Source organism: Anas acuta, chromosome 3 (genome assembly GCF_963932015.1).
Source record: "Anas acuta chromosome 3, bAnaAcu1.1, whole genome shotgun sequence".
Lineage (NCBI taxonomy): Eukaryota > Metazoa > Chordata > Aves > Anseriformes > Anatidae > Anas > Anas acuta.
This window is the reverse complement of record NC_088981.1, coordinates 8,850,778-8,877,086: the sequence shown is the minus strand read 5'-3', so window position 1 is coordinate 8,877,086 and position 26,309 is coordinate 8,850,778. Positions and strand designations below refer to the sequence as shown.

The following is a 26,309-nucleotide window of genomic DNA, read 5'->3' as shown; positions in this document are numbered from 1 at the left end:
CGGCAGGCCAAGCCGCAGCGCCCGCCCCCGCGGGGGGTCCCCCCGGCCCTCCCCGGCACTTCGCGGCAGTGTCCTCAGAAGACTCATTGGGCCGAGCGGCGCTGGAGGCAGAGGGGGGGCGAGCCTCGCTTCCCATTGGCCAGACCCCGCGTCAATCCGCCCAACCGCCGCTCCCCATTGGCCGGCGGGGGCGGCGGGGGCGGGGCGGGGCGGTGCCGGGCGGGCCCGCCCTGTGACTAACTCCCGTGTGTGAGTCACGGCGCGGCCCGGCAGCGCCGTTAAATGCCGTGTGCGGGCGGGCGGGCGGCGCTGCCTGGGCTGCCGCCGCCTCCTCCTCCTCTTCCTCCTCCTCCTCCTCCTCCCCCAGCTCCGGTACCCGGCCGGCGGGCCGCGCCTGTCACCCTGTCACATCCCCCCCCGCGGCCCCCCGTCCCCCCGCAGCTCGCCCGCCGCCTGCCGAGCCCCCGCAGCGGCATGGGATAGAGCAGCGCTGCCTCAGCGCCCGGCTGCCAGCTCCTCGCTCCTTTCGACCCCCGTTTTATTTTGCCTTTAAAAACCCCTCGTTTCATCCCCAAACACGCACCTTCTCTCCGCCCCCTCTCGCCCTCCCCGTGCCGTGCGGGCGCCCCCCGCCCCGTTGTGCCGCCCGTTTCCCCTCAGCGCGCCCCCCCCCCCCCCCCAACGGTCCCCAACGGTCCCCAACGGTCCTCGCCGCGGAGCCCCCCGGAGCGGGTGAGTGCCGGGCTCGCCTCAGGGCCGGGAAGGGGTCGGGGGGGTCAGGGGGAGCCTCAGGGGGAGCCCCCCCGGAGCCTGGAGGTGTTTTGGTTTTTTTTTGGGGGGGGGTGGGTGCGCAGCGAGAGCTGTGTGGAAGTTTTTATTTATTCATTTATTTTTTGGGGGTGCTTCGGGCTGATTTGGTGGCGAAAGTAAAAGAATATGAGGGAAAAAAAAGGGTAAAAATCGCGCTGTGTTGCCCGCGACGCGTTTGGGCTCCGTGAGGCGAGCGCTGAGGTGCGAGGAGCGCCTCAAAGTTGCTGGGGGTCAAGGGGGGGAGGGCTCAGCCCCGCTGCCCTGTGGGCACGGGGAAGTGACCCCAAACAGCCCTTTTTTTTCCCCAAATAGCCCCAATCTTCTCGCCCCGCCGAGCCCAGGTGTTTGGGTGTGGGGAAGGGAGCGTGAGGTAGCTCCCTGCCCTGGTGCTGAGCAGGGGGAGAGCCCTGCGGGCGGCTGGGGCTGAGGCGAGCTGGGGGAGCTCGCCGTGGAGTTGTCATGTCTCTATTTCACTGCCATTGATTTTTCTCGAGGTATTTTTAGCAATGCGAATGTGGCGTACGTTCTGGTGTGGCGTGCAGGCAGGGGTAGCTAAAATAAAACAGATACATGGAAAACCCCAGCAAACAGAGCGCGCTTTCCACACGCAGAGCTTCCGAAGCTGTAGCGCTCTGCCGGGCTTAGCTGTTGGTGTTGGCTGCTTGTATTTTGTAACTCATATCATACGGAAACTGATTGCTGACTTGGAGGCTTACCGGATCTCACAGCACTCCCAAATCGTCTCTCTCAGAAACATGAAAATTAAGGAGATGTGTACTGAACTTCTGTTAAAAGGCCAGCATGGTTCTCAGAGTCTTCCACATGAAGTTTTTGTTTTGTTTTTTTTTTTAACGCAAACACTCTTGTAAGGTGAAGTAAAGTATGGCCTCAGTCAGTAAGTACTGAAGTGACAGGTCAGTAAATTTCTAGAGAAAATGAAGTCTTTAACAAATCTTGGCTTGTATCTGTAAAGAGGGGAGGGGAGCAAACAAACAAGAATCCACTCTGAGGTGGTAAGAACCCTAAATACAGAATCAGCCCTCAGCAGTATCAGTGGGAGTAACTTGCCCAGTATATCCCAAACCTTCCTAAATATTTGTCGCTTTCCCCTTTACGTGGGGTCCTTGAGCTGCGCTCTCTTCAGTCAGCGTGAAGCAGGCCTGCCTCTCCTCTGGTACTAGTTTAGCACCAGTGTGACTTCATTAACTTCAGGGGAGTGGATTTGCATAGATGTGAAAAGTAATGAAGAACCCCGTGTTTTCAGAGAGCCTCTGAGAATGGTGACGTGATGAGCTCTGACTTCCTCTCTCCCCAGACCCAGTTCTGCCACCCTTACTCACAGGAGTGGTACTTTGCCGCACGAGTCCTCCCTCTGATGATGCTTGTGTGACTGCGTGTGCACCACGGCACCAGCCTGGCTGAGTGAGGACAGCAGCTGGTTTTACAGCTTTTTTTTTTTTCTCCCCCTGAAATAAGAATGCATTAGCTGACTTTTTCTTGGATTGGGAAGAAAATTTTGGAGGACTTTAGGTGAAGCTGCTCTGTTAAGTGACCATACCAAAAATAACCATTGAAGATCTCTGTGCTGCTGGTGAGATGAGCAAGTTTTACATTTTCTGCATGTTTAGCTTTCCCTTGTTGCTATGGAAAGTGGAAAAAAGATTGTTGCAGAAGTCGTTATCTTGTCCTGAAATTCCTCTGTGCCTGGGGGAATCCATACCTACATGCGGTGTTCAAGCTGTGGTGTTTGTCTGTGGTTTTTCTTGAGACAAAAAAAAATCACCCAAATTCATGTTCTGTTGTTTAAATGTTTGCTCTTGAAATCATTGGCGGCAGGATCAGGCCCTCGGTTGTTTTTCTTTAAAGCAGTTGGTGGTGGCTTGTATGTGATGTTGTAGAGAGATAGTGGGGATAGTATTATCTGGAGTGTCCACAGCTCAGATCCACTGTCTTGTTACAATCTCAGAAGAAAGCGCCGCTAACAAGAAAATAGTTCTAACAAAGCAGGGCTCTCTTCTGCCTTTACTCTCTTATTTATAAATATCTCCTGAAAGATCTGTTGATACTCCTTCAGAACAAGAGACAATTCTTTCGTGTTTGTTTCATGTTTTCATTTCCTTGTGTGACTGCGTTCATTGCTAAGCTTTTGTGTCACTGATTGAGATGTTATTGTAATTAACATTAATTATGCAAACTAGATTGTTTTTAGAGGCTCTCCAACTCCGTATTGATACTGTCAACTTGTTTGTTTGTTAAACAAAAATCCACACATTTCACCGTTCTCAGAGGAAATTGATCAGCCGGTTCCAAATTAACGCGCACATGGGAAACGATGGCAGGATGAAGCTGCTTTAGCTGAAACGTCACATTGAATCTTGAGAGAGGTGGTGAATGTGTTACGGTTGGGTCTGAAATATCAAGGCAGGCTGACCAGGGGGAGCAAGAGAGGGGACCTAGGTACAGCCATTTGGGAGGGTGTTTACACCGCAGAGTCCCACCACGTTCTTTCCACAGAGATGGTACTGGATTAATTGGGCCAAATTCTGCAGTCCCTCATTGAGCAAAACTCTCACCGAAATATCCTGGAGCTGTCTGCTTGGTTATGGACTGCTGAATTTGTTCAAGAAACAGAGAAAAATGGCAGAGTTTACTTCATTAATTATTTAGGACATTTTGGATCTTAGGCTTGGAGTAGATATCTTCCCTTATTTCTTTTAATTTAGAAAGGGTTTGAGTTTTTTGTAAAGAAAAACCTTTTTTTTCTTTTTTAAGAAAAAAAACTTTGAATTATATCCAGTAATAAACTATTCCCTGTAGCAATGGTAATGTTTTAAAAATAATTTTTTCTATGTTAATTATAATGACATTCACAAGAGTCTTTGTCTGATTCTGAATCACCCCTTTGAAACACTTCAGAGCTGAGAAGAACTGTAAAATCTCTCCCTAGAAATCATAATTGTTCCAATATTTATATGTTGTATTGTTGTCTGCTCTCAGGAAGAAAAAAGAATGAGGGGTGGGGAGAAGAGTTTAAATGAGAACTTGTCGTCACGATATCAAGTCTGAAAATATATGCAGACTGGCAGATTATTCCCTGTCTTAAAAATTAAGTCTCTCTAATTTCCCATTTAAATAAGCAAAAATTTGGTTTGCAGTTTGCTTTGGGTAATGAAAGAGGGTGGCTTTTTTTTTCTGTTTCTACTTTTGGTGCAGTGGTCCTCTGGAAAGTTAGAAACAGTGCCCTGGGGCTCAGCAAAGTGGAGGGTTTATAATTATATGGGAAGGCTCCATAGCATCAGTGAATTAGCATTAGCAGCTGAGTGAGTTTGTTAAGCTGTAGAGATGGTATTATGGAAATCAATAAAATGCTGATTTCTTTTTCTTATTGCAGATTCCACGCTAAAAGGAAAAGATGCTGTTTGTTTGTCTGCCTTTCGTGTAGGCTTGCCAAACCATTAGCTGATTTGGAAAGGCAGGTTTTTCGGTTCAGACAATAAGTAGCAGATATACGTATATTTTTTTAACTTCTTTAAATCTTGATTTATTAGATTGTCACGTAGAAATCACACTGACATCCCAGCCTGCAGGTGCCTTCGAGTGTGTCTGTCGGCAGAAGCAAGAGTGAAGGTCACTTATCTTTCTTCTGACATGCTGGTGTGACGTTGTAGCCAAATGCTATGTGTTCCTTACCTTTCTGTTTCTGCTGCAAGTTAGCTCAGGTGTTGGGAGGGTTCTGCGGAGATACACTGTAATCCACGGTGAAAATAAAAGAGAAATAGCGACCTTAAATGTTTTCAGAGATGTGAGTCAGGAGGGCTGATATTAATCACTGTAAGATCTGTAATATGCATTGGCCTTTATTTCTTTGTCTCAAAGCTTCTCCTGCTTTTATTCTAGAAAGACAAGTAACCAGATCATTCATCACACTAAGCACTTACAGAGAGAGAAGTGACAGATCGACAGCCTTATGTCGAGCACTGGGTAGCATGTATGATGCATTAAGTTCTGATGATCTATATAAAACGCTTTAATTGGGAGGAACGGTAAATGGAGGAGCAGCCCTAGTCCAAGGGCTTTGTGGCTCTTTTTTTTCTTCCTGGTGAAAATTAAATGTAAGTTCATAATCAAATGATTTTATTAAAAAATATCTGTGTGCTGTGACCTTTAAAATAGTCTGAAATGGTTTATTTGTAGTAAGATACACTGTGGGCTTTGGGGGGAACCTGGGAAAGCTGGCTGCCTTAGCGGTGGATAGCATGACTGATGGTAACCGTGGGCTTCGCGGACCTAAGAAGGTCCAACTCAGCAGCTTCTTTGGGAACACAACAGTGAGAATCTGTTTTGTGACATGTGAGTAGCATATGTACAGAGTTAAGGCATTCTGAGGCGTGCAAAGCATGTCCTCGTATGAACAGAAACAGTTCAAATGCCAGATTTATGAGGCAGGCAACAGTAAAGGTCAGCAACTTGAAAAATTAACACTATGCTCTGTATTGACATTTCAGAGGGAATTCTGATGGGGGTGTGGTTCCAGTGAATGCAAACTTGTGGGTCCAGCCATACAGATAAAATAGACAGCCTTTCCCTTATCTCTTTGCCAGCCTGAACCTTTTTTTTTTACTGACAAACTGGCAAAATTATGTTTATAGTCTCCCTGTGCTTTACTGTTTCTGCTAATCTCTAGCCAAATGGAGCCAGCACGGGGCTTGTAGTGCTCAGCTACGGTTTGGAAATGGCACTGTGCTTCCTGGTGACTGTGAGCAGGTGAAGGCACAGGAGGGCTGAGGGAGCTGGAGTAACACAGTAAATTCCCGATTCTCTAAAATGTTTGCCTGGGTTGTGACCAGTGGTACTTTCTGCCCTTGACATCGCTATGGGTGCCCGCTTAAGGACGGCTTTAGAACACAGAAATGGAAAAATGGGGATGGATCTTGGTAGAACTTGAATCATACCTTCTTAGCTCCTACCATGTCAACTAGGGATCCAAGCAATACCAAGGATACAGCTTTCTATAACTGAAAAACTGCAGTGGTAACAGTAACTCCAAAAGTAGCTTCTAGATAGAGACGGAATTGCAGTCACTTTGTCTTTTCCTAAGCTGTTGCTAATGCAGTTAAAGCATTAGTTCTGAGAACAAGTGTGTTGAGGACTCCAATTCATCCTCTTTAAAATTTAAATTTCTATATTCATATATTTGCTCTGAGGGGAAAATAAAACATGGGTTGCTTGGTTATCCAAATTCAACATTCTCATAAAAAATGCACGCAGTGTTTTTTGTTGATTTAAAGTCAGATATTCATGTTGATGGCTTTTTCACTTTTGGTTAGCTTTTCTGGTTTCATTTTAAGTATCTTTTCTTCAAGTGCTTTCTTTCTGCGTCCTGTCAAATTACTTTTCCATTGTTTTTGATTCTCTCTGCTTCTTTCTAGCCATTTTTTCCAGTTGTCATTCTTTTTGCACGGTATTGCTGTTTGCTTATAGAACCACTTTAGCAGCTCTGAATAACACCGCTCTATGCAGATTACAAATAAATAGCAACAGTTCCTCCTCTAAAAAGCTTACAGTGGGAATGTGAAATCTGGGGGACTGGTTCTCATGTTTTGCATCCCACGCTTCTTGATTTTTGGTGTGGAGAGTTGTTGCACTGCTGTCATGCAGCGTTAAGGTGTGTGTTGAAGTGTGGGACACCAGTAATGTTTCGTGTCCTCTGCCCTTGGCAAGGAAAAGATTCGCCACTGCTGACCCGTGTCCAGAAAGGAAAATGCGAAGGGAGAGCCTGCTGAAGGTGTGACACGAGTTGGTGCAGTCAGCCAGAAGGAATCAGGACGAGAGCCAGGAATAATACCCAGGTGTCATCAACTGCAGCCATGTGTCCTGTGCTGTACCAAAGCAGGTTTTTTGATTCTATGCTTCGTGGAGCTCAGTTGTATTTATCTTTTGGTGGTTCTGCTTCTATTTAGTTGGCAGTCTTCTCTGCTGTAGTCTCTTCTCATCTTTAATATGTTATAGATACTACAGACCTCTCAGACTGCACGTCAGGGATGTTATTAAGCATCGGTGGGTTTTCTCTCACCTCATGCTGGAATATTTGGCTCTTGCCAAAGGAATTGAGGTCAGAATCATGGCCTCTTGAGTATCATGCACCAAAAAATATGTATGTGTTGGAGGTAGCAAAGTACTCCTAGAACAAACAAACAAACAAGACTTGTGAAGTTAAAGGTAATATTTGGTTTGTGATGCAATGTGAGAGCTAGGTTATAAAGTGGGGTAGGTTTTTCGTGATGGTGTAAAGGTAAAAGGTGAAGCCTTCTCAAAAGAATCTTTAAACTCTTCAATCTTTTTAAAGGATTGCACCAGTCTTCTGCTGAAGCTGCTGACTTGGAGGTTTTGGAAGGCCCTCCTTCCTGGGAGAGGGAACATCCTTGACAGTAAAGTTTCTAATCAGGGCTGAAGCCTCTAGGCCTGGCGGTGGTAGTGGTTGTTCTCTGATATCAAGAGACATGATGGAAGAGAGAGCAGCCCCATGTGTGATGGGAAAATACCCAGTAATAAGGCATCCTTCCAGCATTCAGCCAGAACTAGGAGGCTGCCTAAACTGTCCTTTGATTTTAGAATATTTTGTATTCATTACCTATCTTCAGATATTTTCAGTACAAATTTTAGGGAAAGGCAGTTTCTGTTTTTGTTTTTTTTTTTTTCAGACTTGCAGATCTTTATGGCTTTTCCACCTTGCGAAGTTAAAAAGGAGAAAACCACTCTGTGGGGATAGTCTTCTACTCTTCCCCCGCCACGTTCAAAACGAGTCTTCCCTTGTTCAGAATAAAAGCTGTGATAATTCATTTCCTTTGCTATGATGATCCATTGCCCAAATGTCCTGACAGTATAATTTGATCGTGGCGCTTAGACAGCTATCATATCACTCTTATAAAACAACAGCATTTGAAATCTTATAATCCAAGAAATCCAAAGCTAAAGTGCTTAGAGCAGTGACTAATTGCATGCTAGTGCATATTAGTGCATCCTTCTGAGTTATGTCCCTCATTGGCCGAGACAGACTTGCAGATGAGCTCTTAACACGTTATTTAACAAGATGGTAGCATTCTGAGTTTGAATTACTTGTTGCTTTTTTCTGGTTTTATTTATCTTCTCCAGCCCCAGTTTAGGGTTCAGACCTCCCCGTTTGTTTTATGGGAAAGCCGCAGTTCCCGTTTCCTTCTAGAGCTGTTGCAGCACGAATGAGCAAAGTGTGTAGGGCTTCTTTCAGGGACTATCAAAGTAGCCTATGTTCTTCACACAAGAAAAGTTAAGAACACTTATCTGTTTTCTTCATTTTGTTTCATTTCCTTTTTCTCCTTTCTTCACCACTTGTACTCTAAAGGTCCTGGAGCAATTACCCAATCTGTTTTGCATCTCCCCATTCAGGAAAAGGGAGAAGGTTTGCACTGGACTACACGTGTTCTCTCTAGCCCCTTTGTCAAATTTCTTCAAGCTGCAACAGCAGAGGAAAAAAAAAATCCTGTTTGAACACTTTTTTTCTTCCCCCCGACTTTAACGAGAGATTAGGGAACAATTCTTCTTTTACAAAGAAGTAGTGTAGGTGAAGTAGTGTATCTTTAGGAAAGGGTCAGCGCCACAGGAGAGCTGTTCAGAAAGGTTGCCAGATCCTCCCAGCCTCTGCACCAGTCTGTCATCAAAGGCCCCTGTGAAATGAAGAAGGCTATACGCTCTGCGAGTGCGTGTGGATTTCTGATGGTTGTGCTGGATTTCTGCCATGCCACAAAACTGATTAGAATAATTTATAATAAAAAGGGGGCATGGATTTCAGAAAGGGATAATGTGAGAGGGGAAGGAGGGAAGTGGAGGCAGGGAGGCCGAATCTGATTTTTTCTTTTTTTCGTGGTTTATGGATGTACCCCTGAAGCTCAGATTTTCTACCTCCGTCTGTTGGAAGCAACTACCACCCTCACTTATGTTGTCAGAGATGACTGCTGTGTGCTCAGCTTAATGTATGGCGTGCGTATCGCTTGTTGTTTATTTACTTGCAGCAGGACTCAGGATATTCCAGGTACTTTCCAGATGCTGATGGATAATCTCTGCTTCAAGGGACTTGACAAAGCAGAGCCAGGCCAGAGGAAGGTGTATAGGTGGGGATTTACAGATTGCTGCTGAGAAACAGAACAAGATTCACAGGAGGACCTTTGAGAGGAGTGCGAGTGTGTGGTAAAGGTGTTGTGCAAATGAAATGAGGAGTGGAGTACAGGGGACTCCAGAAAAGAAAGGGGCACCACGCAAACAAGCACTCTGGCCGCTGAGCTTTCAGCCTAGTCTGAGTTTATCAGCCACCTAGGCCTAGTAAATGTGTGCATTTGGTCCCTGGCGTGTCTGGAAAGAAAAGAGATCCTTTGCTTTGCTTCTGCATTACAAGTCAGTCCCTGGTCAGTTCAGAACTCCTGACACCTGATCCGTCTCTTGGATGCTTTCCCCTGTGTTTGTCAATGTGCAGTGTGGCGGCCGTGTAAGCGGAGTTCTCCTGTCGTGTTCTGCATGCAGAAATGCTGGGAAAATGAGAAAGGGTCTGAGGCGTGAGGTGCATGTGCAGCGTGAGGCTTGACAAGCCAGAAGGAAGCAGCATTGGGATTTTGTGCCTGCATTCCTTGGGGCTGGAGGTGTTGTCCATTAAGGCCCCCCGAACATGTCTGTAACGCAAAACAGAAAACAAAAAGAAAATGTTTTCTCTTCAGTCGTCATTCTAGCATGGCTTATGTGCGTATGAATCATTCCTCCTCCATCTGGAAGGATGAGATGCAGAGCTCTTTTTCTAAGGAGGTATCTAACATACATCCTCATAGCAGCCAGCAATTGGCATGACAAAAGGGTTACAGCTAGTGGCTGGCACCCTTCCCATCCATCTTGCCACTGGAAACATAATGCCTTTGCAATGTGCTTGTTCTTCAGGCGCCGCCATGCAGAGCCGGTCCCTGGGACATGTCACAGAGCAGTTGCATGTCGCTTGCTTTTGTTTGTGGCGCCTCCTTAGCGGCACAAGGACTGGGAAGTGGGAGTAAAAGCGATGGATTGGTTTTCTTTAGTGTGACATGGAGTGGATGGGGAGCAGTGAGGTACTTGAGGAACGTCCCCAGGTGCGGGAAGGTGAGCAGCAAGGCATTTAGCATGGTCAGCGTAACATAAATGTGGCAGAAGAGCTTGTTTTGCTTCCTACCCTCTATGCTTGGTGCAGGGCAAGGTGAAGTTTAGTAGTATGGAGTGCATCTGGGTTAAAAAAAAAAAAAGTGTTCTTGTATTAAAAAAGTTACAGACTTTGTTCATGTAATCTGACCACATTGTACATGTTCTATTTTCCACTTGAATTACAAGAAGACCAAGGCCCTGACTCGGTTAACTTTAGTTTCCAGTGTTCCTGTGGTGTCAAGAAATAATTTTATTGCCCACCTTTTTTTTAGATAGGTGTATGACATGTTGTCAGAACGAGCGGGAGAAAAGAGATCCCCTTAACCTCAGCCCTTTGCTCTAACAAAGCTCTTGTTATCTTTTGCTTTTGCTGAGCCTGACTGGCAATGACCTCAGCTTACAGCAGTGACCAGCTTCACGATGCAGCTCAAACCGCCGTGTAAAAGCTAGATGTTTTCTTGCTGAAGCTCCTTGAGGCACTCCTGCAACGCACCAAAATGTGTGCCCATGGGACTGGATATGTATTCACTGCTTCCTCCTTTTGAAGGATGGTTGGAGATGAGATAGAGGAGAGTCCAGGATATGCTGCCTGCCCCTGGGACCTCGGGTGCATTTAATGAGCTGGCGTTTGGACCACTTATTCTCAGAGCTGGGACCTGTGCCTGTTCCTCCCCAGGAGCTGTGTGAACAGGGAGAGCCCCCGCTTCCCTTCCCCTCTCTGCTTTTTAACCAGTATCTGCTCCTCCTTTCTGCGTAACAAATCTGATTCTCCTCTGTGAGGTAGGCAGAACTCTGCTGCGGGAGCTGATAGGCGTCTCGCACGGGATGGTCGGGGGGTTTAGGGCACTGCTCTTGCAGAAACTTCCACCCCGTTGGGATGGGGTGGGAAGGGAATGGCAGGGAGGAAGTCACCGCTCTGCCTTACCTGAGGGAGCTGAGTCCTGGTGTGCTGCGTGGAGGGTGCAGACCTGTGGTCACTGCTGTGACTGCCTTGGATGCGAAGTGAGCAACTTCTCTTCTTGTGAGGTGGGTTCCTATCTCAGCGTGTGGGTGAAGGCACCTCCTTTGGGTGGGTGTTCCTAGTGTCTCTTAGCTGACTCTGGACAGTGATGCACTGAGCTCAGAGGGGTACTGGCCTCTTCCCCACCATATTTTGGGTGTGGGGGAGAAGGGGGATGGCTGCTGGGACCTGCAGGCGTTCTGTGGCAGAGTTCCTGCTCTGAGCTGGGGACTGCTGAGCCCGCTTCCATCAGAGCTGTTGTGACAACTCAGCGGGGACTGAAGTTGTCAGATAATGTCTGCTTCCTCCCAAAATGCTTTTGGGAGGACACTCTGGAGCTGGGGTGTGAAACAGCGCCCTGGAAAGCCACTCTGCCCTGAAGAGTGGAACACTCCCGCATGCTGCGCTCTTCTAGACCTGGTGGCTGTGGAGAGCTTTCTTCTTGCCACATCCCCAGCTTCTGTTTTATCTTCCCCGATACATTATAGCCTGCAGAAGACCCTTCAGGCAGAGATGCTTTGTTACTTTCTTTAGCTTCATGATTGCTGTTTATACTACGGTGTAATAAACACAATTAGCATTTCTGGCTTATTTCAGGGTGTGTGCTTGCGTGTGAAAAAGATTTGGATACATTAATTCTGCTGCCTTTCTTACCTGTGTCTGAGATACTATCTGCTTACTATCTTTCCTCATACACAACAGCTATGGAAAGGAAATAACACTGTCTGGGCTCTTGGAAACATTTCAGTAGCTTGGCTTTGGTAAGCAGTACTTCAGTAAGAGGGATTGAGGGGGAATAATACTGTGTCTCTTTGAGAACTGGTTTCCAGATCCTCAGAGCAGAGTCAGAAGGTGAAGGCTGCTCCTGCCGCACACTTCACGTGCGGTGTCTGACTGCAGCATGCTCATGTACGTGGATTTGACTCTGGGACAAGCCCAGACCCAGAATCTGGGGACCCCCAAGACAGAAGAATTGGGTTTGCTGTGTGTTTGTATATGCTGAGCAGGTGTATATTATTTTTTTTTTTTCTTCTGGGTTGTGCTCGGAGTTTTAGCCTGAGTCAGCTGTGGGTATTGCCACTTGCTGAAAGGCTGAAGAGCAGATTCTCGTGGCCTGAATTCCTCCTAAGGCTCTGTGCTTGAAGGCCAGGAGTCAGCTGGAAGGGGAAAAAAAAAGATATGGGGCCTTGGATGCAATTTAGGGTGTGTGACTCTGGCTCCTCCTCTCCTGTGATACCAGCATGCCATAAACATCTGATTTTGGAAGCTATTTTTTTTTTTTTGTGGTTTCTTTTGTGTTATCCTCTAAAGTTTGAGAGCTTGCATCCTGGAAGGACTGGACAATGCTCTGCCACCTGTCAGCAGCACACGCAGTGGGTGCTGGCTGAGGGAGGTGCCCAAGCTCTGAGGGCGCTTTGCGGTGTTCCCAAGGCGCTCAGCTGTGCGGGAACGGAGCCCTTCGGGGCTTGCTTATGGCCACGAAGAGTCTGATCCCTCGCTGCGTTGGCCCTGCTAATCTCTGACTATCAATCATCCTCTCCCCGTTTGGAAGAACTTTTGACTTAATAATAATGAGAGATACATCAGCTTGAGTAATTTCTGTTTGAAGATATTAAGCTGTGTGAACACTGAAGAATATTATATCCTAAGCTTCTGAGGAGGGCCAACCGTAATGCAGTGCCACTCTTGGAATGATTTGTTTTAACTATAGGGCCGGTTTAAATAGAGCTATTTAAGTGTATGTTGCTGTTCCTCATACATCAAAAAGTGAAGTTCAGTGAATAATGACTTATCGTGGGGCACTGCAGTGAGATAAGGACTCATCATAGCGTTGCGAGAAATGGCAATGTCGTTAAAGGAAAAAAGACTTTTTGTCTATAAGCTTAATTGGAAAAGCCAGAAAGCTCGAGTGGAGATTTCTAGCATCCTGGCCAACTGGAGTATATCATAATAAGAACAAATTTCTGTGTGCAGAGGGTGTCCAAGGCTTTGATTGCTGCATGAGCCACATAGCTGTGGGATATTTTCCTCTGTGTGCCTTTTATGCAGATAAGTGATGGTACCTGATTTCTGGTCCTGGAGGGGGAAACTAAAGCCTTATTATTGAGCAGCTTTCCAAGACACCGGAGCTGTCATTAAGTCACCAGTGGACAAGGGAGCTGCGTGTGGCAGGCATTAGCTCTTTTTCTGCTTTTAATGGAAATGACTTGCAGTTATGTCATGTCATAATTTTTTAAACTGTGCGAGGGGGTGTGACTCGTTTACTCTCACTCAGGTTGTTAAAGTGCACGCAGAATCAGCTGCTTGCTGAGGTGGCTGATCCTATGGGCTAGGTGTGGGGATGGCCAGATACAGGGGTATTGGGCACTCGCTTTCAGAGAGCTCTGTACCAAAGCCACTGCGTTCAGGTTTCCCTGTCCCCTGAATTTGGGTCCGTCCTGCAATATATGGAAAGTTTTAAGAGGAATGATGTGCAAGGCTGACACCGCTTTTCCTCCCTTTGTGGCATTTACTCTAACTTATTGCTTTTAGCAAGTATAATCACTGTACTGCTGTGGTCTCGGGGATAGTTAGCAGGACACCACGATCTGCCCATCTGCAGCAGCTCTGCTGGAAAGGTCTAGTCTGCAGGAGCCCTTGTTTGCTCTTTAGGATAAAATGCAATTGAGCATCTGGAGAAATCTGTTCTATAGTGGAAATGAACTATAAATACATAACGGGGGATTTTTTAGTCATTACACCTAAATTGGTTATTTTCTACCACTTGTAGGACTCCTTTAAAAAAAAAAGCTGCTTTTTCTACCTCCACGAGAAAAACACCAGCGCAGTGGGCAAATGCTATGCTATGGGTAAGATGTAGAAGCAATAACACAGGAGGAGCAGTGTGAGGAAAAAGACAGCTTCCTGCTCTGTGGTGTTTCTGATTTATTTGTTGCTTTTTTTTTTTCTTCCTAATTATATGGAGTTGGAGGAATGAGCTGGTAGGATATGAGTGTTGCTATCTTGTTAATAGGAGTTGTGGTCATGGATGGCATGCAAGTAAGAGGCTGCGAGGGACTGGGATGTGTCCGAAGGAAAGGCCAGCAATGAGCCAGGCCAGCACAGGGCTTTCTCAGGTAGAAGGTAAACTGAGGGGAATGGCTGCAAAGCCAGTGCCCAAAGCTGGAATTCTGCTTCTTTTTCCAGTTAAACCAATACGTAAACCAGTTCGCTTGATGCTCCCATTAATTTGGACTACTTACCTTTCCAGTTCTTCCAGCTTGTGATTTGGGCAGGATGAGCCAGCAGGGCAAATGACGTTCTGGAACTGGCTTGACTTGTCTCTGTGTCTCCCCAGAAAGCCAGCGTCGTCTTTACCACCAAAACAGTGACCGGCTCCACTGCTATTGTCTGGGACACCTGAGACTCCGCAGCAAAATCATCTGCTACTGCTTAGAAAAGGGAGGGTGAAGGAAAACTTGCAATCCTTTGCCAGCTTTCTGTGCTTCTCTACCCAGTAAGGCTTTTCTGCACCATACAAATGGTGTAGCAGCTGTGGCTCGAAAATCACTGGGGCTTTTCCCTCGCCGTGGGGTATTTAACTGTATTCAGCCCTGGCACCTTTACAAGCACAGACAGCAGAAGCTGTGTATGGGGCCGGCATCATGTATGTGCCAAGCACACTGCTGCTGACAGCCATGTCCCCTTGTGAGGTGACCAGAGAGCACAAAGTGGGCTGGCCCTCTGGAAGCCGAGCTGTGCTCTTCTCTGGCTCGAGGTCTTGAGCATCTTGTCCCTGCAGATAGCAGGGAGCAGCGTGAATAAAAGCCTTTCTTTTTAATGGAGAGCTGAACACCTGGATTAGCGGGGGATCTATGGGACAGGTTGGATCGGGGTTTCCTATGCTGTGTGTTTGAGAAGGGGGCACAGTAAGGAGACTGGGTACTTAGCACAGCGTTTAATTTGATTGTGTAACTCCACCGCGGTGAGCTCGTGACGTGTGTTTCTGACTTAACCAAGAACCACTGAAGGTGCAAAGCCCCTTCGTGTCCTCCCTGTTCCAGGAAGCCCTGACGGGCCTCTGGCTAAACAGTCAACAAGTCCGCGGAGTCACTGGTGTTTTGATGCCTGTGGAAAGAGAAGTTGGCAGTGGGAGTCATTTTCTGGCTTGTGTTGCTAACTGTGCCAAAGAAAATCAGCTTTCTTGACCTGAAACAACACTGAAGCTGCGTGCAGGCTGCAGAGTGCAGCAGGGCAGTGGTCTTTCCCTCATGTCTCAGGACATTCAAAGGAGATTTCCTTGACATCAGAATAGACCCTTGTCTTCCCTCGGATTTGGTTGAATTCAGAGAGCCATAGCTGAGGTCTGAGGCCTGCCTCTTCCTCTGGTTTACTTCACTATCAATTTTTTTTTCTCTCTCTGCTCAGGGCAGTAGTAAAGCCTTTGTGTTATGTTCTCACCCACCACTAAGGGCTCCATGCTTTTGTCTGCTGACTCTATCAGTGGATACAGCTGGTATGCTTGCCCACCAAAAGGGTTTTTGTTTCACTGGTATTGCCAGAAGCCATTGTCAAGTGTGTTTTGCCAGACAAAATAAAAGGAAACCTCTGAGTCTCAAGAACTTGTGAAGAAGCCCAAGGAGGGAAACTGTATCTCTGGCAGCCCCTAGGCCCTCTGACACAGAGATCAGTGCTCCACGTCTCCTGAGACTCTGGGGATCAGGGGCTGGATTTCTCCTCTTACACCAAAGGTTGCCTGCCTCTGACAAAAAAAGAAAAGAGGAAAAATGCAAGTTGGTTTCATTGGAAAAAGAAAAAACAGACGATGCTGAAAACCTGTAACTGAACTGACTTGATCTTATGATTGAAACTCTTGCAATAGCTGGCTCTGATCTACTGTAATGTCCACACACAGTACCGGGGCAGGCTTTTTGTTTGCTGCTGGCTTTCTTTTTAGTTTTGTCTGCACAAAGAGGAGGGAATAGCATCAGGTGACAAGGCAGGAAACACTCGTGCATCAAAGTGATTGACTGTTCAGTGCCTGGAGTTGGGAGTAAGCCATATCTTAGACCAGGAAAAAATAAACTGAGCAAATGGAGCCACTCGAGTTGTTCAGCGTGGAACAGAGCCTGGCAGAGAAGACGCTGGCTGCAGCACTGCACATCTTCCTGGCCTGAGCGATGCTGCACCAGGGAACTGGGGAGGCTGAAATCCTGTGTCAGTTCTGCGTCTGGCAAACTTGGTGACAAAGATTTACTGTGGGCTCCAGCGGGAGAAAGGGAGAGCACTGCACCTCCCGGAGAGTTTGGATGCTGTGCATGCTCACGTGAGGGAAAAGGGTATTCCTCCCTTAGAAGGTACTAGAGATCAGCTGAGGCCATTTGATACAGCATTACACAGTTGTGTAAAACTCAGTCATGGGGTTTTTATTTTTGAATAGTTAGCAAACTGGGCAGTAATGATATAAGTGATTAGAGCCGTGATTATCTGTGTTGCTTTTGATTTTGTGGCTGAACCAGAAATGTGGGTTGGCTTGAACTGAAACAAGAAAAATATCTCTTGTTAACGTGAAGAAAATAAGATTTTAGGTAATCCTAAAATCAAAGCTTTTTCTTTTTGGATTGTTTCAACTCCTTTAGGTTAAAGATTAAGATTGAAAACAACTTCTAGTTTTAGAGAAGCTGGAATTTTAAAGGGCTGTTGGAGTTCAAATTTTTTTCTGGCCTTCTTGAACCCACACTCTGAACGTTACATGGGATGGATTCACCTGCAGAGCAGAAGGGAGCTCCAGTCCCCCACTAGGAGCTTTAGCAACTAGAAATTCACCTCTCTCGGGGGGGTGCAGTCACGACTGCGCTCAGCTCCCTTACCCAGAGCAGTGCTGAGTGCACCACTGACATAATTCTCCAGACCAAAAACTTCCCGGCACCTTTAACAGACAGATAAAACTGAAAGTCATTCAGAGTGAGAAATAGAGCTGTTTATTCCACAGAGCAGTGTGTAAGTGCAGGGTGAGTGAAAATGATTCCCTAATGAAAAAGCAGTAAAAGAGCTGAAGAGCGCAGCAAAACAAAGGTCAAACTGTGTCGTCGGAATGCAGACAGAGGCTAAACTTATTTGCAATATATACAGAGGCCAGCTCAGTGTAAAATGAAGGCAGCCAGCCCAAGGAATATTACCATGCGTAGGGTATATATTTGCGTTATGGATATATGCATATGCATAAATAAAATGTAGGTAATCTGTGGTCATACGTTCTGAAAGCCTGTCATCAGAACAAATTGCGAAGTGCAGAACATGGAGAGGTTCAAAAAGCTGCAGCTGGAGAACATAAACCAAGGTGACCACAGAACGGTGCTCCTTAGGGGTCGCTTTGTGTAAAGCCACCCATTAAGGCTCTGCAACACACTGAATTTCCACATAGGTGCCCGAAAGGATTGGTGCCAGCCTTACAAAAGCAAACACTCCCCCTCAGATTCACCTGTCCATGTGGCAAAGTCCCCGTTGGCACACCGATGTGAAGTTTGATACTATTCACCCTAGCTTTAGTGGACCGAAGTCTCATGAGCGTGACTGGAAATCCTCTGTTAACGCAGTTTTACAGATATACAATGTGCAGAGCGGGGTTTTCACAGAATACCAGGAGGCCCTCCAAGGGAGAGGGGGTTGCAGAAGTCATAGGAGATGCTGATGCAGGTCCTGGTGTACCAATGTATCATCTCTGCTGTGCCCCCTTCGTCCCCGAGACGTGAAGCAAAAGGTGAAAGCGTTAAAAATAAGCGTCGCTGATTCAATGCAGCTATCAACCAAGTTATTAGCGTATGGTTCCTGCTTTAAAGATATAAATGCTATTTTGAACTATTGTCTGCATGCAGAAGGTCTAAATGAGGCCACCTTGAGAACTATTTACCACAGTGTGGTTACATGAGGAAGGTACAGAGATGAGAAGACTTCCAAAAGAGGAAATCACGTCTAGACTTCAAAATGCCAGTTCTCAGTTTTGTTTTAGGTGGTCGTGACCTGTCTGGTATCTTTGAGCCAGCACTGAGGAGAAATTGACTGAGAGGAGCAAACAGTACCATAAGGAGACAACACATTGGTTCAGAGTACAGGTTCCCAAACCCCCACAGTGAATGTTATCACCAGCCCTCAAAATTCATCTCAGATTAGGAAGGCAGCATGTATTTTGTTTGACAGAGTATCAATTTAATACCACTTGCCAGCTTTTTTAGGTGTCTTCATAAACTTAAGCATAAAACATTGGACCTGAGGAGAAGAAAAGTTCACCAATTTTGCTAGTTGAAACCAAGTTCCCGCAGTTTTACATATTTTCTGTGTGCACTGTGCTGCTGGTGTTGAGGGGGGGGGGATCTCAAACTTGGTACTTCCCTAAACAAGGAGGAAAACAATTATTTATGTTGTCTGTGGTTAACCTGCAGAGCAGTATTAATGGTCTGTGAAACCTCTTTGGAGAGATGGCTCAATAGAAACTTTTGAGAAGCTCTTTAGATGTGAAAGAGGAGTTCCGTGAGGAGATGGGGTAAGACAGTCAAAATTACCAGGAGAATGAGTTGATGCGCATCTGAGGATGCTTTCGTGATACGCTTGTGGGAAGGAAGAAGGCAGAGAAGTGTGAATTTGGGTGCTGAGGGGAGAAGTCATCGAGTGGGGCCAGGGACTTCTTTCACTCAGGTTACAGGGGTGGACTGCGCTTGGATGTCAACGCTGGAAACCTCCCTTGAGGTGCGAATAATTGCATCTAGTGTTCACAGACAGTGAAGGCTTTTTCCCAGCAGAGTTGCTGGTGGAACTCTTCACTTCAAGCAGATCCTTGCAGCTATTGAGATGATTGTAATGGATGAAAGTTGTGCTTGAAAATAGAACTTGGCGTCGGCCTGCATCTTCTGTCCCTTCCCCTCTACACCACTTATTCACAAGTAGTTTGGTCCCTTGCAGGGGCTGACATAAATGAACAAGCATTATGGAAAACATCAAACTTCATAGGATTTTTTTTTTTCCTTCATGCATCTCTAATATATTTTAGTGTCTTTTTGTTTAGCAAACCTTAATTATGTAATTTTACTTAACCCGAAGTTGGGGCTTTCTGAGTTCTAGCAGAGGAAGGCAATGCAGTTACTCTGAAAACATAAACGGTCCCAGTAAAACGTACACATTTCATCTATTCTGAAGTACTCCAGTTTTCACCTCAGTTCTTTTCTTGACAAGCATCTTTTTTAATTCTGTAAGTTTTTTTGTTTAGATTTTTGTGAGTATCCTGAGCCTTCTTTCACTCCATTGTGTTTTAACTATTTTCTCCATACACTGATAGCATACGCTGCACAGGCAGCGTTTGCTTTTCTCTCCTTTGCTGTTTCTCAGAAGACTATTGCTTTTTCTGTTGCTCTTTTACTTCTGGTATTAGACTGGAAAACAAAAGTAGCTCCCCCCTCCCACGTCTGTGAGTGCCTGCAAATAGACACACGTGCACTCTCTCCCCCCAGCATGTGCACATGCATGCAAACACACACAAGGAGTTTGTTCTTGCTTGTGCACAGCCAAAAGAGGCCGGACACTGCTGTCTTCAGCTCAGTGGAAGTTGGCACCGACCCATCTCCAGCAAACAACAGCCTGACGTCAGCTCGCGCAGCGGTGATAGCAGTATAACTTGAGAGATTTTTCAACTGGCCAAGCTGTTGAAAGGCTATCGCTGGGTTTGATAATCTCTGGCCGCACTTGAGAGGAAGCAGTGCGAAGGTGGGGGGAGGAATGGCTGCTTAATGACAGAAATAATAGAGCAATTCCTGATAACTTCCCTGAGGTGGAGAGGTGATTTTTAAGGCTTGCACCGAAGGGTATTCTGATTCCCATCTTGGCAGCTGCAGTCCTTCTCCCCATTGTTATTTCCAGCTCCTGAAATCCCGAGTGCTCGGTAGTGTTCGCGCTGTATTGGAAGTTGGAGAACAATTAAAGTGCCGTGTAACAGTCAATCAAGCAGATGATGAAATTTGACTTTCCTATTGTGTTGAATAAAGCACTTTCATTATGATTTTAATTCCCGATGTTTGCTTTATGTGGTGTAGATATAGTTCAAAGAACTGGGCCTGGTGATACTGAGCTTTTCACTAGGTTCCCTAGTTTCCATACATTTCTGTTCCTTTTGCTAGGATATAAGCACATAAATCATTGAAGCCCCAAATCTCGACCGCAACACCCAGAAAAGGTTTACTTTAAAGGTGTTGAGTCCTTCTTTGTTATTAAATAAGGCTGGAATGAAGACACCGCTTTGTGGTGCTGGTTTCAGATAACGTCTTTAGCAAAGTGGCTGTTTTCCTGTAATGCTACAGATGTGTTGACTGCAAAGTTAGCGGAGCCTCCATTGCGTTTCTGAAACAGAGCCACTGTGACTTAAATTTAATAACAGATGGTTCTCCTCATAACCCAACAGTTGAAAGAGACTTCTCTATTGTTCAGCACTACCACTGAAAACACATTTCCATTATGAACTTAGAGTGCTCCTATGCCAAAACCAACAGTTAAAAATGAATGGTTTGCTCTGGTAACAGGACAAAACAAACATGAAAATCGTTGTGTTGTGTGACAGAAAATCGGAATATTAAAGTAACACAGCTGATAACCCAACCAGAAAAGCTATTTGATGGGCTGTTCTGGACTCAAGAACGCTTCTAAGCAAATATTTCAAGTCTATGAAGAACAGTGCATCAGTTTCTGCTTTGTTTCTTGTGCTGCTGCAGAGATAGCAAAAAGTTCATATTCCATCTAGGTCCCGTCACCAGGGATTTGCAGAGTTTGTGAAATCCTGGAAGAGAATGTGAATAACTGCCAATATTAACATTTTCTAATGTCCAAACTTTTACGTCTGCTTTTAGGGTATATCCAGCCTAGGTTAATAACAAAATCTGTCAAAGTAGGGAGGGACAAGAATGAGAGAGAGAAAGAAAAATTGGCCCTGCTCCAGCGTGGGGTTTGTCCTGCTTGTGAGCAAATCTGATGGCAATGCACAAGTCTTACAGATTGCAACTTCTTTGAAAGCGGGCAGGAAAGCAAGCATCTGTGTGAGCCCACACTTCTCAGAGGATTCAAAGAGATCAAAAGCAAGAGTGGAAGAGATCTGCACATCTTGTTCGAAAAGAGTGGTCCGGCTGGGGCTGCTGATCTCACAGCGGGGAAGGAAAGGGTGAATGAATAGCTGCTGCTCTTTCAAAACCCGGGAAGTCCTGACAGTCCTTGGAGGCTGGCGTGGCTGCTTGACATCCTGCTCCCCAGAGGGGCTGGCGTGTGGCAGGGCCTGACCGTTTGTGATTTACGAGGAAAGCCCAGGGCTGGTCTAGAGGACACCAGGAGCCAAGCCTTCGGATACTTCGTGCTTGAGAGCTTGCGGTAGCACAGGGGTTGCCTGCTCAGGTTAAGAATTTGATCAAGAGGAATTGGCTGAAGCAAAACTTTCTGAAATCTCAGGCTAAATAGCCACGCTTCTTAGGCTCGAGGGCCAGTGGCAACTCCAGCATCACGGCTGCAGCCCCGTGCGGATGTGACCTTGCAGGAGAAAGGCTGCTTGGATTGTCCCCACCGGGCGTGGGCAGCGTTACCTGCGTACAGTGCTTGGAGCAGGCTGCCCTAGGTCTGTTTATCGCCCTTTGCTAGCTCCTGTGGCAGGCTGCTAGCACCTTCCCTCCAGCGTGCTTCCTTTCTGGGGCCAGGCTTGTGCCTGTGGAGGGTGAAATCATGACTTGTAGGGCTACGGTGCTTAGAGCAGGCGTAGCTGAGCGAGGAGCTCCTCCTGGGTTGCTCCAGCAGCACTCTGTCGTGTGGGGCTTGCCACAAGCCCCGGCGGAACTTCCCCTTCCAAAAACTGCAGCAGCAGCTAGCGAAGACGGTTAATCTCTCCGCTGCAGCCCTGCTGGAGATCTGTTATGCCACAAGTGGGAGGAGACACGCAGGAGAAAAACTCTATTTTGTTTTGTTGTCTGTTTTTTTTTTTTTGCCATCCTTTACCATCTCTCATCCAACCAGCCTCTGCTACTGCCCGAAGCAGGGAGATGAGCTGGTGGGAAAGGCCTGTGTGTTTTGCTCCTACCTCCAAGTGTGTGACATTTGCATTTGCTGCCAGTGCTTTGCTTTGGATAGCCAGTGCTCCTCTGCTCTTTTCTGCATGTAACAAAGCTCACTGGATGGCTGTGAAGGACACAGGTCACTTTGTGTCAAGCAGTGTCTTAAGTTTTGCTTTAATGTGGCCAGAGGTCCAATAATATGGAAACATAACCAGTGGTGGGGAGAAAAAAAAAATCTTGAATTTGCTTTTGGTTAGAGAGTTCTAAAAAGGTTCATAAAGAGGCTGGTCTGTTATCAGGGTGTAATTTTGGTGTGATTTGGCTGTACATCTTAATTGTTCTCCCTCAAAGTTTCAGAAAAGTCTTGAAGTCTTATGGTCAGTCCCTTCAAGGTAATGTTGCAAGACTTGTGATGAAATGTTGCTGGATGGTTCTGTTTGCACTCTAATTGCTTTTTAGATCCTTGCTGGGTGGTATTTTTCAAGATTTCCGTGGAACAAAGGGCTTTAAAAACAGCCAACCAAACAAGAGTGAAGCTGCAGTTCTTAGTTAATCACTTGGCTCTGGCAGTACCCACGGAAAAGCCACTTTTCCCCTTTCTGCATGAAGCCCGGTGAAGTCTGGGTAAGTGACACTGCTGCGTGCTCCTGCCTTTGCACCCTTGGGTGCTTCTAAAATGGTTACCGCTTTCCTGAATAGCAAAGCATCATCATAAGAATGGCCTCTCCCTGTGCTTGGTAGCAAGGCGAGATGGGAGCAGGCTGCACAAACAGCTCTGGGCAAGGCTGAGAGCTGAAGGAAGATGTCTTACCCGCTGTTACCCCAGGAGCTGTGCTGCTTTAGAAAGCAGGAGCTGCTCCCTGACCTGTTCGGTGTCTGCTCCAGCAGGAACATCAGCGAGTTTAATGAGGTGGAGGACAGTCCCCCGTAGCTGTTGGGGACTTTTTGTTTGCGCTGAGGTGCTCCTGTGGAGGGAAGGAGCAGAATAACAACTCTGCAACTCGCATCAGCTCCATTTAAACTTAAAAACCCAAGCACGCTTCGCAGGTCTGGTTTCACACTTGGCTGGGTGCTCACGGCTCTTGGCATGAAGGTGGGATTCCAGCTGAAGGAAACCAGCACGATCAAAAAGGAAGGGAGCCACAGTGCTCCTCTCTGTTTCAGAGCCACCATAGCCTGCTCCTTCCTTGTTTTTATTATTTGTCCCCAGTGGGCTCAGCATCATTCTGGAGCACATGATACCTGTGTGTCTGCTCCCTGTCTCATGTCTCACCCAACAGAGGGCTCATTCCAGAGTTCCCCGTGGCCTTTTTCTCAGCCTGGAAAGCCTCTCTTTGTTTCTTTGTTCCACCTTGTTTCTCCTCGTTTCATGTTAAGGGTAACATTAAGCACTGGGAACTTACTGATTTCCCATAGTTGGCAATGCCTTGGAAGCCCAATAGGGAGGAAGAAATGCAGCAAAGTGGGGGAAACTCATGAGCTGGAAGAAGCAGACTTATCTACACAGGTCCTACACAGAGCAAAACAGGGGGTTCTGAGCTATTTTGACAACCTAGTAAAAAGTACTCAGCCCTCTGTTCAACTGAGGGTAAAGCTGCTACCTGTCGAGGCCCCCTGGTTTTACCCTTACAAATACCTCGTTGATTTTATTTTCCACCCTGCATAAAACAGAATGCTTAAAAGCGAACAAAAACCGTCTTGCAACTGAACTGCCTGCTTCTACCACTAAAAATTGACTTAATTTTCTCTGTAACACAATAGCGTGTTGAATTAAAATGGCTGGAAACCTCCTTTAATTATGCTGATTTTATTTCTCTTTTTGGTAGCAGTAACTCTCAGGCAGTGGCACGCCAACAAAGACCGCTTTGAATGAGCAGCAGTTCCGAGGGGTGCCATCCCGCTCCCTTCCCCCAGCCCCATCTCCCAATTCTTGACGAAGAAAACAAGTTGCTGCCTCTTCAAGATTTTTCTCGGCCTTTCTGCTGGTGACAGGAGTAAGTGTTAGTAACATCTGCTGGCCCAGCCTCGCTTCCTCCAGCAGCACTGGGCTCTGGCAGGGCTGCGTGGAGGAGCCAGGAGCCGCTGGCGCCCCGTGCCAAGCACCCGCTGTGGCTTCGCCAACCAAAGCTCTCAGCAGAGCTGCGGTCTGCGATAGCGGCATCAGCACGGGCTCCACACGACTGTTAGGGTCTCCTTATCTCTTCGTGCTGTCTTAGGCCCCAGCTCTCACTAGCAGTAGGTTTTTTTTTTCTGTTAGTTTGTATTTGTTTTCTCTTTTTGAATAATGAATGTTACTTTAAACAAAACAGCCAGGGGGGATAAACAGATCAACATGTGGATCTGAAAACATTTTCTATTAGCTTTAGCTTAGAAAGTTACTATAAATGACAGATGTTACAGAGCACTTCTCTTTCACAATCCGTTCTCTAACTCCTTTCTGCATTTCGACAACATTTTGTGAGCCACAAGATTTTTTTTTCCTTTGCTCTGACAGGTTTCCTTGATGGTGGCAGTAACTGGGAGAGAAAGCGTAGCTGTATGTATTTTAATAGGGACATGGCATCTGTAAAATCACACCAAAAAATGAGCAGTATGTACAGGCTTATGCAAACCCTGCTTTATTTTGCACTTGTTTGCTCCAGAATTGGTAGGCTTCCCTTTGGACGGAAGAGACAAAAAGCGTTTTGTTTTGCTTTATTGAAGTAAGGCATAGGTTTCTCAGCTGTCTCCTAAGGCTGGTTTGCTCTTTACTTTTTTTCATCAAATAAAAGAAAAAACGGAGATGCAGAGGCTTTGTCATGTCACACACGTGAAGTCGACAGGAAAAACTGACGTGCACCTAGGTAAAAATTTACTTAAGTAAAATTGTAGGAGTGATCTTGCTGCTTGCTCTCAGGTTGTACAGCGCCTATGATGTACTAAGGAAAAAAAGCAGTAAGGCAACGCTGTGCTGCAGATTCAGGTTTTTTGGGGGAGGAGGTAGGAGGAGTTCCTGGTTATTTTATGTGCCATTTCCTGATGTGAGAAATTTTAAAGACTCTTGTGGCAATTTATCTGGAGTTTTTCTTCTATTAACATCAAGAGGCAGCCTGAAATTGTACTACCCTGTACTTCACTCAAACCAGCCTTATACAATAATCCAGTTGTTTCTTCCTTCTAAATACACAGTGTGTGCAGGGATGGTTCTGGAGGCTGCAGGCAGCCACAGCAGAAAAGGACTTTCGTGGTTTGCTTTTGCTTTCTCTTCCTGTCCCCTCCATTTTTCATATAAGGTTTTTATCAGGCTGAGTTTCTGATGGACTGCTCATTGCGAGATCAGTGGAAAGTGAAACTAGAGTGTTTTGGGACTTCGGTAAATTCTTTTGGGTTTCATATAGCGCTCTTATTGCAGGCACTGTTCTTAAAAACAACTCACTGGACTGAGAAATTAAAAATGTCAATTGATAAATTGATAAAATGGAAATCTGAACTTTATCTGCAGGAAATATTAATGAAAGAGAAGCTGAGTGTGTCCCGCCCTGCCCCCAGCAGAATGCCAAACGCAGTCGCTTTGTGTCATTTTTAGGAGCAGCTCTGAATACCTCTAGGTAGCTGAAAGTGAAAAGTTCAGAAATCAAGTCGCTAATACAGTTTCTCCTCAAATGCTGCTTCTGAATGTTTAATACCGTGTCCCTGAGGAAGTCCCATTATTAAAGCTGTGTGACTATGAAATCATTTCGGCTCTGAAGAGTAGATATTTGAGAGTTCTGGGGATTTTCCTCATCTGACTCTTACAGCTTTCTCTCCATGGTCTCCATTGCAACGATTACAAAGTTCTTGCAAACAACATCCCTTGGAGTCGATGCCATCTCCAGTCAGGGCCAAGTTACGGTGGTGGCAGGAGCTACACTTACCGTATATACTCTATAGGCATGCAAAGCCAGTCATGTTCCTGTAAACCTTTTCCAAAGGGTTTTAGAGCTTGCTCACAAAAAAATGCTGAAGTATCCGACCACATTGTGAATTGCACTCATAACGCTAACAAAAACTAAGTCAGCAGGTCACACTCCTAAGGGTTAATCACAAAAGATCCTAATGCACTTTGCAAACAATATGCACTTGCATGAAGGAACTGTTCCTCTCTCCTGGTAGGCAGCCCGGCGCTGGGTGGAACGCAGCAACTGCTTGGCAGCAGGATAGTGGGACAGGAAGGGGGAGAATCTGCGGTGTACAGCGGCAAACTAAAGAATTTAAGGTAACCCAAATGGAAGCTGATCGGGGTT

The 26,309-nt window shown here is 46.2% G+C and overlaps 1 protein-coding gene across 1 annotated transcript in view; it reads left to right on the top strand.

Moving 5' to 3' along the window:
* Window positions 1-250: 250 nt before the first annotated feature.
* Window positions 251-26,309, top strand: part of SERTAD2 (SERTA domain containing 2) — a 78,925-nt gene continuing 52,866 nt past the window's right edge. Inside the window, exon 1 of the mRNA XM_068675611.1 lies at window positions 251-732. The gene's annotated coding sequence lies outside the window, so the exon portion shown is untranslated. The remainder of the gene's footprint in view (window positions 733-26,309) is intronic.